Source organism: Phyllostomus discolor, chromosome 1 (assembly GCF_004126475.2).
Source record: "Phyllostomus discolor isolate MPI-MPIP mPhyDis1 chromosome 1, mPhyDis1.pri.v3, whole genome shotgun sequence".
Taxonomy (NCBI): domain Eukaryota; kingdom Metazoa; phylum Chordata; class Mammalia; order Chiroptera; family Phyllostomidae; genus Phyllostomus; species Phyllostomus discolor.
Genome location: NC_040903.2, coordinates 68,363,850 through 68,379,717, shown reverse-complemented (window position 1 = coordinate 68,379,717; position 15,868 = coordinate 68,363,850). Strand labels below are relative to the sequence as shown.

The window sequence follows — 15,868 nt, the reverse complement described above, 5'->3', positions numbered from 1 at the left end:
ATTCAGTGTTTAAAATTATGGGTAAATTTATATTTTGTTTCAACTATTTAAAATATATTCATTTTTTGTTCTATTAAATATCAAATTTAATATTCAGTGTTTAAAACTCAAATGATTCCCTCACATTTAAGTCAGAAATTAAACTTTCAGTTTATTGCAATAAAGTCGTTTTTGCTATAACACTTATTTTGAAAACAAACTTGTTTCAACATGACTGATACATTAGGGAATGAAATATCACAGAATTTCCCATTTGTTTACATGCAATTTTATCTGTGAGAAACACTAGGTCAGTTCTAAGTCAGGTCAATTTTGTCCCCCAGAAGACATTTAACAGTGTCTAGAGATGCTTCTGTCTTTACTTGGTGGGGGCAGGGGGTGGAGTTGCTACTGGCTTCCAGCGGGACAGGCTAAGGGTGCTGAGAAGCAGCCTACAATGGGTAAGACAGCCCTTCCCCCCACACAAAATTATCCAGCACGAAATGTCACAGGTGACAAGGGGAGAGGCATTGCAGTAGGTGAGTGGAGAGCGCTGGGCTGGTAGGAATACACAGCATGTATGCGCACATACCCTCCTAGCATCTACCAGCCACCTCAGAGTGCCCTGTGCTATGAGCCCTGACAGTCCACACCTGCTCACAGCTTCCCATCTGATTTCACACAGTCTTCCTTCAGGCACCCACCGCCACAAGGAAAACGCAGGTAATTTTCAAGGTAATTTGTTTATTTCTTGATCTTTTGTGTTTAAGATATATAAATGTTAAACACGAGTAAGATGTGCTGTTTTTATTAGGTTCCTATCTTTTCTCTTTAAACATGTCACTGATGACCTTTTTGAGTGTTGTGTGGCTAACACCATTTCTCCCATAAGTTCTGTGGGTTTTGTTGTACAATTTTAATTGCATGGTGAGCCTTTGAAATGCATGTGATGTATTATAGCTTTGAACTAAATTCATGTTTTATTTCTGTGTTAAATTATCATATTCTCCCTAACCCAATTCAGTCAACTCAGGCCTGGTGCTGCTGCCTTCAGGTTCTTGTTCAATGACTGTGGTCACTTGGAGCCTGCAGTGGCAGGGGGTGGATGTAGAGAAGACGTAAGCAGTTACTTGCTGGATCCTGGGAGATTCCACGACTTCACTGCACCCAGCTGGGAGTAGGTGATGCATTGCCTCAAAGATGAACTCATCTTTTTTTTTTTTTTAAAAGATTTTATTTATTTTTAGAGAGGGAAGGGAGGGGGAGGGGGAGAGAGAGAGAGAGAGAGAGAGAGAGAGAGAAACATCAATGTGCGGTTGCTGGGGGTCGTGGCCTACAACCCAGGCATGTGCCCTGACTGGGAATCGAACCTGCGATGCTTTGGTTTGCAGCCCGAGCTCAATCCACTGAGCTACGCCAGCCAGGGCAATATTTGGCACTTTAATTATGATGTGTCTTGGTGCAGGCCTCTCTGTGCTTCTTGGACTTACATGTCTACTTCCTTCTCCAAGTTAGGGAAGTTTTCCATCGTTATTTTTTAAAATAGGTTTTCAATTCCTTGTTCTCTTCTTCTGGCACCCCCATGATGTGAATGTTGGTACACTTGAAATTGTCTCAGAGGCTCCTTACACTGTCTTAAATTTTTTGGATTCTTTTTTTCTTTTTGCTGTTTTAACTGAGTGTATTTTTCTTCCTTATACTTCAGATCAGTTTTGATTCTTAACTTCTACTCTACTGTTGATTGCCTGTAAATTATTATTCACTTCAGTGAGTGCATCCTTCATTTCTTTTCTTTTTTAAAAGATTTTATATATTTATTTTTAGACAGAGGGGAAAGGAGGGAGAAAGAGGAGAGAAACATCAATGTGTGGTTGTCTTTCACATGCCCCCTAGTGGGGACCTGGTCTGCAACCCAGGGATGTGCCCTGACTGGGAATTGAACTGGCGATCCTGTAGTTTGCAGGCCAGTGTGCTCAATCCACTGAGCCACACTAGCCAGGGCCCTTCATTTCTGGCTGGTTCTTTTTTTTAATCGTTTCCACATCCTTGTTTATGCTGTTGAAGTTCTCCCTAAGTTTATCTACTCTTGCCCTAAGTTCATTGAGCATCCTGATAACCAGCATTTTCGACTCTGCATCTAGTGGAATGCTTGTCTCCATTTTATTTAGTACTTTTGCTGGAGTTTTGTTTTCTTCTTTCATTTGGTATATATTTCTTTGTCTCCTCATTTTGGCAGCTTCACTATGTTTATTTCTATGTGTTAGGCAGAGCTGCTATATTTCCCAGGCTTGGTAGAGTGTCCTAATGTAGTAGGTGTCCTATAGTGTCCAGAGGCATAGCCTCTCCATTCACCTGAGCTGGGCACTCCTGGTGTGTCCCCCTGTGTGGGCTATGTACACCCAACTCTTGTAATTGAGCCTTGATTGCTGTTGGCATGTCAATGGGAGGGATTTACCCCCAGGCCAATTGGCTACAATGATTGCCTGCAACCACCATGGAGCATCAGCTGTGCAGGGGCCCACCCCACAGAACAGGACTTACTTCAGTGGAGCTGGTGCCCTTTGAGCCTGCCTCTTGAGTGTGTTGCTTGTGAAGGTGGCTAGATGGTACATAAATGTGGTCTAAAGCTGTCCACTTGATGCACTGTCTCTGAGGCCTCCAAGGTGGTACAAGTCAATGTCAGCTACCACCTGTGTTCTGCCCAGGGCCACCAGCATGAGCTACAAAGCAATCTGTAGATGGCTGCTACTTGTGATAGGCCTGGAGGTCCCTAGGAGAGCCCAAGTTGTGAGCTAGATCAGCTGCTGCTAGTGCCAGGCCTGGGGCCACTTAGCAAGAGGTAATGGGCATGCTGAGGCCAGATGCTACTTGTTTGAGAGGTTATAGGAAAGTCTGGAGCATGAGCCAAGACAGGTCATTTGTATGGAAAAGCCACCAGAAACAGTGTGAGTGGGCCCACAAGTTGGTGTGGTGAGGTCTCAGGGAGTCACCAGGGCAGGAGGAACACAGATAGTCAGGTTGATGGAAACTCAGATTTGGCACCCACCTGCAGACTCTGTGTGGGGAAGTCTCAGAAAAGGAACAATGGCCTCTGTCAGCACTCTGTCTGGAAGAAAGCTGCCCTCCAGCTCTTGCTCTGATGGCAGACAATTCAATTGCTCCCTGTATGTCACTGGTGCCTTCCAGCTGCTGCCCCAGCACAGGAGCTCAGAGGGAAGGAGTTGGAGTAAGTCTGTGGTCAGACCCTTTAAGAGGAACTGCCTGGGACTCCAGGAACCCTCAGTCTTACTCAGCCACAATCCCCGCTGGTTTGCACAGCCAGAAGTTATGGGCATTGGGACCCTGGACTCAGGGCCTAGTTTGAGGCTGGAACCCCTTGCTCCTTAGTGGGGACCACTGCAGCCAAAGTATCCCTCCTGATTTTTATCTGCCACATGTGGGTGTGGGACCAACCTGTTCTGTGTCTCCACCTCTCCTACCACTCTCAATGTGGCTTCTTCATTCCCTTAGTTGTAGGACTTCCATTCAGCTAGATTTCAAGCCGTTCTGAATGATGACTGTTCTGTAGTTTAGTTGTATTTTTAATGTGGTTGTAGGATGATATGACTACTGCATTTACCTATGCTGCCATCCTGACTAGAAGCCCACCAGTGCTTTTTATCCTGAACTTGCATTTTTTTGTTCAAGAGTTTGAGATCTGTTCACATGATCATATCTAGAACTGATTTATTTTTATTTTGTATAGTGTTCCATTGTCTGAATATGTTCATTTTTAATCCATTCTTTTATCATTTGACCATTTTTTTTCAGTCTGTGAATTGCCTGTTCATGTCTTTTGCCTGCATTTATTTTGGATCACTTGTCCTTTCCTTTCTAGGACTTCTTTATATAATTTGTACACTGATTAGTTGTTGACTACATTATGCTACGAATACTTTCTCCTACTCTGTGGCTTATCTTTTAAGTCTATTGATGCTGTCTTACAGTGCACAGGGGTTTTCCATTTTGATGCAAAATATGTCAATCTTTTCTTTTTTGTGTTTTGTTTAAGAAGTTCTTTTCTACACTGAAGTTACAAAGACATTCTGTTCAATACATTTTCTCCCAAAGGCTGAAGTTTTGCTTTTATGTTTAGATTTAGACACTTGTACGTGCATTGTTTAAATTTTGCACATAACTGCTATGTTTTGGGGAATATGCTATGTATGAAGGGAACACATCAAGGAGTGAGGATGGAAGTTGATCAGCAAGGAAAGCCTGGAAAAGAGGGCTAGAAAGGCCCTTGCAGGTTGCCAGGGTCAGCCCTGCCTCCCAAAATCGTCAGGGGAGGCAGACCCTGGCCCATTGACCATGACCATGAATGCTGGTGGAATCATACCTGCAGTGGAGGGGAAGGTGTCAGATTATGTATCACAGTTTGATGGTAGCAATCATTGAAATAATTCCCCTCTGCCTCTTGCTCTGATTCCCTACACCCAAAGCAGTAATCTTCTGATTACCTAAAGTGGCGATTGTCAACTTTTTTCATCTCATGGCACACATAAACTACTAGAATTCTGTGGCACATCAAAAAAATACATATTTTTTGCCAATCTGACAAAAAATAGGTATAGTTTTGATTTATTCACAGTAGACAGCTATTGTTGGGTTGGCCACTGTCATTTTTTAAATTTGACAGTCTAAGAGAAAAGAGGTCAGTGCCCCTGACTAAATAGTCAGGAATCGCATGTCTTAAAAATCCTTGCAGCACAACAGTGTGTTGTGGCACACCGGGTGAAAATCGGTGGCCTAAAAAAGAATACGCTGCTTAGCAAACATAAGCCCACTGGATAATTACACATTTCATTAGAAATGAATATAATAGGCATTCTCCATCCACTGATTCATGGAATTCTGTTCCAACTGAAAGATCAACTCTTTTTTTTTTAAAGATTTTATTTATTTATTTTTAGAGAGGGAAGGGAGGGAGATAGAGAGAGGGAGAAACATCAATGTGCGGTTGCTGGGGGTCATGGCCTGCAACCCAGGCATGTGCCCTGATTGGGAATCGAACCTACAACACTTTGGTTTGCAGCCCAAGCTCAATCCACTGAGCTATACCAGCCAGGGTGAAAGATCAACTCTTATGCATTGAGAAATCACTGAAGTTTCGACCCTGGAATGTGGGGCATTCATTCATCCACCCAGGTCAGTGCCATTCCCTGGGGACTGACTGCTTATGTGTGTGCCGACCTTCCCTGGGTCTCCCCTAGTCCGAAAGAAATCTGCGGCTGAATGAATTTCAGGCATGGGCACGGCCCACCCAACTATCCTCTCTTCCTTTCTCTCTACTCTGATTTCCACAAAAGTTGATCACAGTCTATATTCCCTCCCTGGTTGTTATCTTTAAACAACAAGCACCAGGCACACGGATATCTGCTATGCTGATACAGAACACCAGGCCCTTAAATGTCACTACTGTGAAAAGCTATTGGCAAGGGCACCTGTGGAATTCTTAAGAGCAAAGTTAACCTAATGCCACACTTCAACCAACCTCTGCATACAAGGCAATTCATGGAAACCCCTCAAGGCCAAAACACGATCCACGAGAAACCTGTGGTGTCTCCCACAAGTCTCCTGCCGTTGGATGTCTTAAAGAAGGTGCCCACTTAACAGATGCCCTAAGGAGAACTGAAATAGGTTCAATGCCTCCAGAAATTTCAAAAAGATTTTTTCCATAGGGAAATGTATTTTTCCACATGATTAGGCTTTGTTCCTTTCACAGAGAGTGGCCTTTGAAGCTCTTCAAAGTGTCAGGTTGACAAGGTGCCTGCTGCTCATGAGCTCTGTGTCCTCCTTTCTGCTCTAGCCTTCTCGTCAGGGAAGGTGTGTGCGTGCACTGGGGTAGGGAGGAAATGTTAGACTCAAGTTCTCTTGGTCAAATAATTCCGCAGCTGACTCTCCCCTCCTTTGCCTCATGGACCTCTGTTCATTTCATTTCTTAGGCTGGGTCTGAATCATATTTTTGTGTGTGCCTCTTTCTCAGCCCCTGTCCCCCACCTGACGGCAGGCACTCTAGAAACAAACACCTACATCTAACATCCCTGAATCTGCCACAATGACTGCTACACTGTGATGCTTCAAGAAACACCAGCTCCTATCGGCTCTGGACAGCTTCGGGTGTGTAGGTGTAGGAGTGGTGTGTTCCTTAGAACGCAGCTGAACTCCGGCTCCCGGACTTCTTGGTGACAGCCTTAAAAGTAACATGTATATCTGCTGTGTCCCCTGGTCCTGGCAATGGCAGGTAGTTAACAGGTAGGTACGGACAACATGCATAAAATAGCAACCAAACCTGGCTTTGCCCCTTGAAAGCAACAATAAACAAATCTAACAGAGGAACAGCCTGTGTGCAGGTATGGCCGAGCATGTGGGAAACATGATCAGATTACATGGCACACAGAGTATTGAAATCAGGTCCATCCAAAGAAAAATGTGTTACCTTTATAGGAAGTATACATTCAAACAGAAGAATTCTGCTATAGCTTTATTCTGGACCAACTTATTTCTGATGGCATGTGGGAAGCTAACGTTTGGTAATTTTCCCTGTCAATGTTCCCGTAATTCTAGACAAGCTCTATTGTTTCTGCAGAAACAGGTGGGTGAGTGCAGGTGGAATCAATGTTTAGGTCTGCCAGAGAGAAGAAGACACTAAAATGGGAAGAAGACTGTGGGCTGAACCCAGAATGTCCTTCTCCGCCTTGTATTAACAGTTTGCTGTGACAGTCACTTCCCCTTATCAAAGCAAAGAATAATTCACATGGCATTGCTCTTTATTAAAGGATTAGCCAGCAGTAGCACCAGCATTAAGCAGTAAGAGCTCTGGGGGAAATTCTTAGGCTCTCCACACTCTGAAAAAGAAAAAAATAAAACAAAATACAACCTCTCTGAAACTCCAAAAGGGAGGAATGAAGAGAATTTGTCAGAACTATGGCAAGAATGCATTTTCTTGCATTTGTATCTACAAGCGATCTGCTGAATTCTTTGCTCTCTATCTCGGTAAGGACTGCTTTTCTTCTCTCTTTTCTTTTCCTGTCTTTCCAGTTAGTAAAGAAAGGTTTGTGTTTTCTCACTGTGTATTTTTCTCCTTCAGCCCTGCAGGTGGCGTCCCTGTTCCAGTGCCCTCTGACTGCCCAGCTATAAATGGTTCTTGGATTCCTCAGAAGCAAATACTTGCCGCATTACCTTAGGTGACTGAAGCATACAGTTTTGATTTTAGCCAGAAACCTGCTGTTCCTGGAATCACAAGACCATTAGACTTTACTAAGCTGAAATTAATACAAAGAGGTAAAAAATAAAAGAGAACAGGCTTTCACTATCGGGAGTTCTATTCAACAGGTTTATGTGGGAGATGGATTTTGATATCATGATGAGTCAGGTATATAATATACACAAAAGCATGGTCCACCAAACAAGAGCCCACGTTACAGTCTGAACAAAGTGATGAACACTCCACTATAATGGCTCAAATGTCAAAAACATGGACTGGTATAATTTCTGTATGCTGGGTGTGTGCATGGATGTCTTGGTGGGTCTTTTTGTTGTACTGGGGGCGGTGCTGTGTGATTGTTACTTGCTCTTTGTGGAACGGAGTGTTGTTATTTCCAAGGTCTCCCACTGCCAGGGTCCTGACTCCCACACAACATGGCATTCTCACTGGGCAGTAGCAGGTGGGTTAGTCCAAGTGTGGCTGGCTGCACCCTGTTCCAGCCTTCACCCCACAAATGGGCAGGGCCTGAGCCCTAAAAAACCTGAGTCCCTTGTTCCCCCACTCATTTTCCAGAGAACTAACGATCTTCGTGTACAAGAGCTGTCACACTGTATAAGAAGTCATTGTGTGGTTTTTGTCTCTCCCACTAATCTGTGAGCTCTATACTTTTCACCTGGGTACCTTCCACAGCCAGTGTAGTTCTTAGTAGATAATAGGTGCTCAACAAACATGTATGGAATGAATGATGAGATATAGTCTGATTACAGAAAGTTGTCAATAGATTGTCTAAAATATTCTGATGGAGGTGGCATAACACTGCTATTTATAGTGTAAATGATGTCTTCCCATCTGGACCCAGCTATTGTGCCTGGGCATATTTGGCAGAAGCACACCTTGGTTTCTAACTGGGGAAACTAAAAAGAATATGAGGGTCTTTAAATTGGTTGATTACAAATTACAACGGTTAATATTTCTTTCAAAAATTATATGATAGATACTGTTCTAAGCACTTACATAGTATGTCCTTTAACCCTCACAACAATCTGTGAAATCAGGACCATGAGGGACATCTTTTAAAGAGAAGAAACAGAAGTACAGAGGAACGATCTGTTAAAAGTCATGCAGAAACTTGCAGAGTCAGGGTGCAAACCCATGCAGTCTGACTCAGAGCTGCTTCTCTGAATCATCACTGTCCTGCCTCCCTGTGCCATGTGGGTGTCTTCTAGCCTCTTAATGGAAAGCCTTAAGCAGCACCCACATTAATACCAGTAACTAACTTCTGGGAGGCAGGGGTTGGAGGAGGAAGGTCTTTGCTAATGTGGCCTTATCAGTAGCTGATCCATGATGCTCCTACACACACCCTGTCACCCACCATGGAAAGTTTCCAGTCCTTCAGTTCAGAACTTGTATTGTTCTCGGAACTTCCAAGTGCTTCTTGGAGCTCCTATTCTCTAATTCAGGTGAAATTATGATGACAAGTCTCATTGGGGCACACAAACCCCAAAATGTACAATGGATCCAATGTGGTAGAAATTTATTTCTTGGCCACACAAGTCCACATGTTCACAATCATTGGTCTTACTCCTAGACCCAAGAGCCTTCCTTCCAGTTGTCCCGTCTCCTTCAACAGGAAGGGTGCACATCTCCATCACTCCAGTGGAAGGAGAAAGAGCACAATGGATTTTGCACCAAAAATTTTCATGGGCAGGGCTTGGAAGTGGCACCTGTCACTTCCACTCACCTTTGATTGGCCAAAACATAGCCATGTGGCTGAATTTAGCTTCAGGATTAACTTGCAAAACACGATTTAGCACCCAGAAGAAAAGGAAATGGGATTGATAAATAGCTAGCCAGCCTCTGCCACAAAAGCTAATCTTGGTGTTAATAGAAGATGCAATCAATACAAGAATTTTAAACTCTATTTCAGTGCATCAAGGTGTTTTTTTTTTTAATTTATTTACTACTTTTTTAAGGGAGAGAACCATGGCATTGGAACTTTCAGGTTCTTCATCTTACGTAAGTAGATCAACGCTGGTTTTCACCATCCCTCTCCAGACAGGATAGTGCGGTTCATGAGGGGCTTATACACAATAAAAAAGCAAGAACTTAGAGCTTCTTCATTTCTAATATGTTTTCTTCCACACAAGGCCACTGCTGATCTCCTTCAACTGCCTATCAGTTGTGGCTGGGCTGGCATAAAGATGCTGTCCCCAGCAATTACTGACTTCATTTCTACATTGTCATCTTAGTGAACGTAACCAGTGCTTCATACCATCCTTGATGGAACTGTGACCACAAAAGAGAGGCAGCACAGAGGCAAAACTGCTGATAGTGTCAGAAATCTCCACAAGGTGAACCCATTCTATCAGAAGTAGAGACGGAGGACAGGCGCTTCCCTACCAGGCTCCTCTCTCCTTCCCCTCTCAACCCCAGGCTCCTGGCATTCCTTAGGACTGCGGGGGACAAGTTTGACTGTTGGGAAGCTATGTCAGCTACTGGAAAGAGCTATGGACAGATGGTTATCCTAGGAGTATTTCCATGATTATCTCTACAGCTGTATTTTTCTAATTAACAGCAACTATAGGACACCGAGGAGTCCCTTTTCTAAGGATAAATACTCATTGAATGAAAAATGATGGGCAAATCTATCTGATTCTATAACCGGATCACCCTTCATTTTAACACTAGACTCTTCCAGGGGCTTTGCTCAGAGACAGTCACAAACCTGGGAACCAACCACCAGCTGCCAATTTCTGTGCTACCTTCCACTGCAGAAAGCAGATGATTTCACACCACCTCTACAGAAATCCTGAGGCTGGTATTCTGTCTTTGCCCTTCCCCATCCTTTTCAACTGACCAAATCAAATGATGAAGGAAGTAGGATCTCAAATTAGCCCATGTCTAAAATTAGATATAGGGTGATTGACAATATAAGACAGCAAAGAAATTTGACAAAGGCATTCTAATTTTTTGTAAACCTTTTTAATGAGTTAGCTACCTTTAAGGATGTATCTTTTAAAGGATGCATGTATTTTAATTCCAGAAGACAGAAAGTCATTGCACTAATTGTTTCTATCTTTTACCCTTTTGAATTATAAGAAGGATGATGAGAGTATCATGCTCATATACATATATATTTTTTATCTTCAGCACCTTTCATGGTGGTTGGCATAAGCATTTAACAAATAGTTGTGGAAGGAAGGAAGGAACTAAGGGAAGAATGAACAAATGAAGGAAGAGGAAGAGGAAAGAGGCCATTTTTGTGATATAATCTGAAATAATTTAAAAGCCATGTTGGGTTTTCACAAGAAGATACTGAAATCAGATGAGGAGATGTCCTCTTGCCCTTGAGCCACTGATGAAATGAAGGGAAACCCAAATCCTACAGACAGACATACGGTCCCCTAGGCGGGGTTTATTAGCATAAATCATTGATTAAGAACCAAGAGGTGTAGGGACTGGAATTCTTCTTTTTGCTACAAAACTAAAGAATTGTAGGCCTTAATAATTTACATTTTAAAACAAGATGATACTTCCTGGTCTATTTCACAGAGAGGGGTGGGGTGGGGAGTCCAGGAAGGGGAGAGGCTGCAAACAGGCTACAGGATAACTAGGGGTAACTCAGCTGTTTGGGAAAATAAAAGGAATCTACAAATGCAAAGTACTGCTGCCAATTCAAAATCTAGAAGACTTGGACTGTGTTGTTTTCCTTTTCAATTTTCAAAGTGCACTATCTTGGTGCTCCAAGTTTTATTAAATCAGATAATAAAGGTGTCTGCTTTTGCATTTGGGATGAGAGCTGACGGTTTCACAGATGGGGAAACAAAAGCAACAAAAATTAGTAAGACAGTTTGGCAGCCTCATAAATGATCATGTGATCACATAAACAGATCGAGAAAACACTGAAAATCCCAGCCATAATGGGAGTAGTATTTATTTATTTATTTTTCATGCGGTAACAAGAAGAAATCATCAGTGTCCAAGTGACTCATTAATGAGCAGATTCAGAAAAGACCATGATGTCAGCCAGTTCTTACCTGACACCCGAGTCAGTGTGAGGTGCTTCCCTTATTTCAACAGGCTATCATTGCTTTGCTTTTACTTTTTAGAAGTGCCCTAAGTGGCTCTATGTAACTAGGATAAGCTTTAAAACAAACAAATTCCAAAATAAATGTAAATATGGTCACCAGAACCTACAACAAAAAAATCTGGGCATCTAGTCCACTTTATTTAATTCCTTTCCTACTGGCTTCCTATCAAAAGTAATCATTCCTTCCTTCAAAATGTCTTGTTAAATATGCCTACAGTCTGCCTATAATGGGGTGCAGAGTGGGGGTCCCTGGAAAATAGCAGCATATATTTCCCACAAACCTTTGATTGGGGGAAGGAGGAAGTGTATGCTACTGTGTTTAGTATATTTTATATAACAGTGGCAAGTTAATAGCTGTGCCTTTCTTGAAAGGAGAGGGCTGACACCCAGGGCAAAAGGTGAGGTGTACATGGCACATGACTTTGAGAGCATATAGTGACTCATGACATAGCTTGTGGAGGCAGATGCCCACATCAATGCCTCTGTGTCAGGGGAACTCTTGCCCTGATTAAAGATGGCAGCCAAAAGAAGGCAAAAGATCAGGGGAAACAGGCAAAAGTAGCACATCATATGAGGGACCATATATGAGGTCACACGGGAAGTTTGGGCTGAGCATTTAAAATAAGGGTGGACTGAGAGAGGAGGAAAGGAAGCATGCAGAGGAAAGGACGTAGAGAAGGGCCTAGTCCGCCATGAGGTTTGGAGTAAGGGCAAGCTATGCAGTTTGGGGTAGAAGTAGCCATGCAGTCTGAAAAGGTGTAGAACGGGGTCTAGTCTGCTATAAGGTCTGGAGTAAGAAAGAGGAAGCCCACTGGGAAACATGCCTGGAGCAGATGGTGGCAGAGCTGATGGAGCTGCAAGGACCTTCCTAATCAAGCACAGGTTTGTGGGAGATGCTTGGGGCGGAACTGTGACCGGGAATGCTGAGTTGTAAGCTTCTGCTTCTCTGAAGGACGTAGGGAGAAGCCACTCCCTTGGGACATGTACCTCTCTGGACTCCACCATGATCCAGTGTAACACAACACATGTTTTCCTGAACAATTACATGGAATCTGAGAACAGCGCACCCCAGATCCTGAAGGAGAGAGCTGCTGCAAGAGGATGGCAACTCTAGAACCCACAAGAGCACATTCCAGAGAGGATGGAGATCCATTTGTGCAGCTGGCTTAAGAGCAAATAAGGATATGGGGAACTTCTGGGCATGGTTTTGGCTTGTAGCCTGGTGGGGAGCCAGGGAAGTGCTGGGTGTCGTGGGAGAGCAGGGCTCTGAGCAGGAGTGCTCTCAGCCACCCCCACCCTGAAGCTGGAACCCTGTAAATAAAAACCAGTTTCCTTTAACACTAATTGTTGGGTCATGGCACCACGTGACAGAGCCCTGGTTTGTTCAGTTGCATGCCAGCTACTAACAAATTAAATTACATAGAACAAAGTGACAACACTCTGCAGGAATATTTTGAAAGTGATTGAATCAAAAATTCTTCTAATGCCTTCCCAAGGCTCGAAGCAAATAGACATTTTCACAGATGCTGCTACAGGGAAGAAAGAAAACACCCAGTCCTGCAGCTACAGAGGAAAATGCTTCTGGCTGTTCTGAGTTAGCAGACTCTTCACTTTGGCTACAGCTTCCATTCTATAGATATTTTTGTCCCCTTAAGATTCAGTTCTTAATGCATTCAATTCTTTATATTCCTCATACTTTACTTTCCCTCCCCAGACTCTGAATTGCATGACACAGTTGTCTTTTCAACTTTTTTGTTTCCACACTGCAAAGTGGGCCATTGGTGCTTCCTGTCCCCGTCTCCTTTTACCAAGAAAAACACAAAAAGCCCCTCCAACAAATGTCTCAGCACTCTCCCCACCTTTTCTCAGCTACAATGTATTCCATCTTTACAAACCCTTCCTGTCTTTTTTATTTTTTTAACTTCTATTAATATAATTGTGGAGGCTACCGCTTCACATGGGCCTTCCCTGGGGCCTCCACCATCAGGCTCTCACCCACTCCCCAGGCAGGGTGACTCCCCAGGAGCAAGGTCTGACACTGAGCAAGGCCTGTGCTGGGCTGCCATGATCCTCCACCTCTCTCGTCACACTGCATGTCCCCAGAGAGTCAGGGCAGCTGTCTTGGCAATGCTTCCAACTGGGATGCTCTGAGAGTGACACCTCCTCCCCAGCTCTGTCCCACAGCTCACAATTTCACACCCAAGGTCAGATGGCTGCCAGTAAGCATTTCAACAGCTCCCTTTAACCCTTGGGCTGAGCTTTATTCCTGTAAGGCTCTCCCTGGCTTTCAAATCTCTTAATGACATGCAGACCTGGATTTGAATCCTGGTTCAGTTCAGATCTCCATCACTCCCACAGAACACTGAGTTAGGCGGTGCTGACAAGAAATTCATCCCAGTCCCCAAAGCAGCTCAGTATCTGCAGCCTCCAGTCCTCCCTGATCTTATCCCGTTCTTCTGTTATGCCAGGTATACAAAAGACTGGCAGTGATTGCTGACTTGAATGCACAAGTATTCAATTTTACATTGTGAAGCACATGCACTTCAGTTATTTCTCGTGATTCTTATGACACTTGAGCAAGGCAAGGCAGGCAGGCACTGCCCCAAGAGCAGCAGTGGAATCCTCCACTCAGAAGCTGAGTCACTTGTTCCAGGTCACAGCTACTAAAAAGTAAAGGTCTGATGTTGACTCTTGAAGTTCTGTATAAACTTCACACTGTCTAGGGTTTCTGATGATCCCTTCAAAATTGCAAGTAAGTTTCAAAATTAATCATCCCCTCGGTTTTCTAATTAGCTCACCATGCTCATACGTGGAAGTGAGGAAACACCACAGATTAGCCACAGAGGTCTGAAAGGCCTGTGTGTGCAGTCACCAGATGGCCTGGGTGAGGCCACAAAAAGAGGCCTAGAGACCCATCCAGCTCAGGCTTTCAAAGATTTTTGTGACAGTAATATTTTAAACTAATGTGGCACAAGTTGTTACTAGCCATCTGCCTGTAGATGTTGTTTGCTCCAAGACTTAAGAGGAGAGCAGAATTCCCTCTAAGAACTTCAAAGAACCCTAGAGCCAGGAGTCAGTGCAACGGCATAAGCCTTCCGCACAATCAGCATCTTGACTGGACATTGAGACCCAACTCACTTCAACTTTACAACGCAGGCCTTGGAAAGAATGTCCATCCTATGTGGTGGTACGTAGAATGCAGTTGTCTATGTCAAGTATTTCCAAAATCAAATATTTGGCAGGTTAATGCTGCCTAAGAAACTCCCACAGGAATGAAGAGGGACTGGAGAAAATTCACTCTGAATTGTGGACGGTGCATCCCAGCTCAGCTTCCTACCCTGTGACCTGAGAACTTCGGGACCCTGACATACAATTGAGGTCACTTAAAATAAGCTTTAGTCCATCAGACAAGCCATCCATATTTCATACCTAGTAATCTAGTGAAATACCTAGTAATTTCACTCGATTAGTGAAATTATATGCAAACTCACTATAAAACAAAGGTGAAAAGAAGTAAACGGCCCACCTGTCTGCAGGGCTGTTATGATAACACTGTCTTGGAACCTAGTATCTGTAAAATGACTTGAGGAAATTGGTGCTATTAAAGAATACAGAGACATGCAAATTCATTCAAATTATGGAAATAAACAAAGGAAAAGATCACCAACTCTTTGCTGAGGTCATCTAAGGGTTTCAGAGAAATAAGTACCAAAGGTATATTAGTTTAACAAAAAAAAAAAAAACAAATTGCATATATACCAATTTGACCATCGTTTTCTTATTTTAAGTTGACATCTAAGTGGGATCAGAAATAAGGCAGAAAAGAAGGAAAGTAAACATATAGCTCATATTTGTCATCCTTCCTATATTTTTCTGATTTCCAGATGGAGTTAAATGGCTTCATCCTACTTCCTACCTCCTTGGCACCTCCAGCCCCAAAGTCCCTATCACCAACAATAGAGCTTGTAAAGAAACCCAGCACCCTCCAGGACTTTAAGAACCTCCAGGCTTACACTGGGAGTGCACTGTCAGCCTGGAATATCAACCAGGTGTCAGAAACAGCAGAATGCAGGGGGCACACACATGGACCATTAGGACCTTAGCTAAAATGATCACGCTATTTATGCTACACTGAAATGTACTCTGTGGTGGAATCAAATTCTGAATTTGAGAGAGAAAAGAATAAATGAAGTACCACGGGCACCCTAGGCATTGCCATGACAATGTCACCTTGCTGATTCCTAGTCAAAGACTCATGTAGGATTTTATGTGGAGTCAGAGGGGAAGGGAGAGGAAAACCATTTACTAAGCCTCTCCTATGTGCTGGACTTTGTGCTGTGCAGATGTAAATCCTTAGGCATCCTCACAACAAAATGGCTCAAAGAGAGTCTTTTTGTGGCTGATTTTACAGCTATGGAAGGAGGCTCAACAAGGTTCTAGAACTAGGCTTTGAGGGCAGTCAGCAGGAACGTTGCTCTTTGTGCTATGCCTACTTCCTCACATCTCCCTGTGCTCACCACTCCCCAGGGAGAGGTTGGAGGCATGAGACTGTA

General features: G+C 43.4%; 1 protein-coding gene and 1 long non-coding RNA gene across 2 annotated transcripts in view; both read right to left on the bottom strand.

The window, feature by feature from the left end:
* Window positions 1-15,868, bottom strand: part of CAMK1D (calcium/calmodulin dependent protein kinase ID) — a 399,721-nt gene that overhangs the window by 103,838 nt on the left and 280,015 nt on the right. The gene's annotated exons all lie outside the window — the stretch shown is intronic.
* On the bottom strand, window positions 4,648-10,500 carry LOC118500241. Its single transcript, XR_004902796.1, has 2 exons — window positions 5,101-10,500; window positions 4,648-4,895 (listed from the first exon to the last, which is right to left on the bottom strand). It is a non-coding gene; the product is annotated as an uncharacterized LOC118500241 (long non-coding RNA).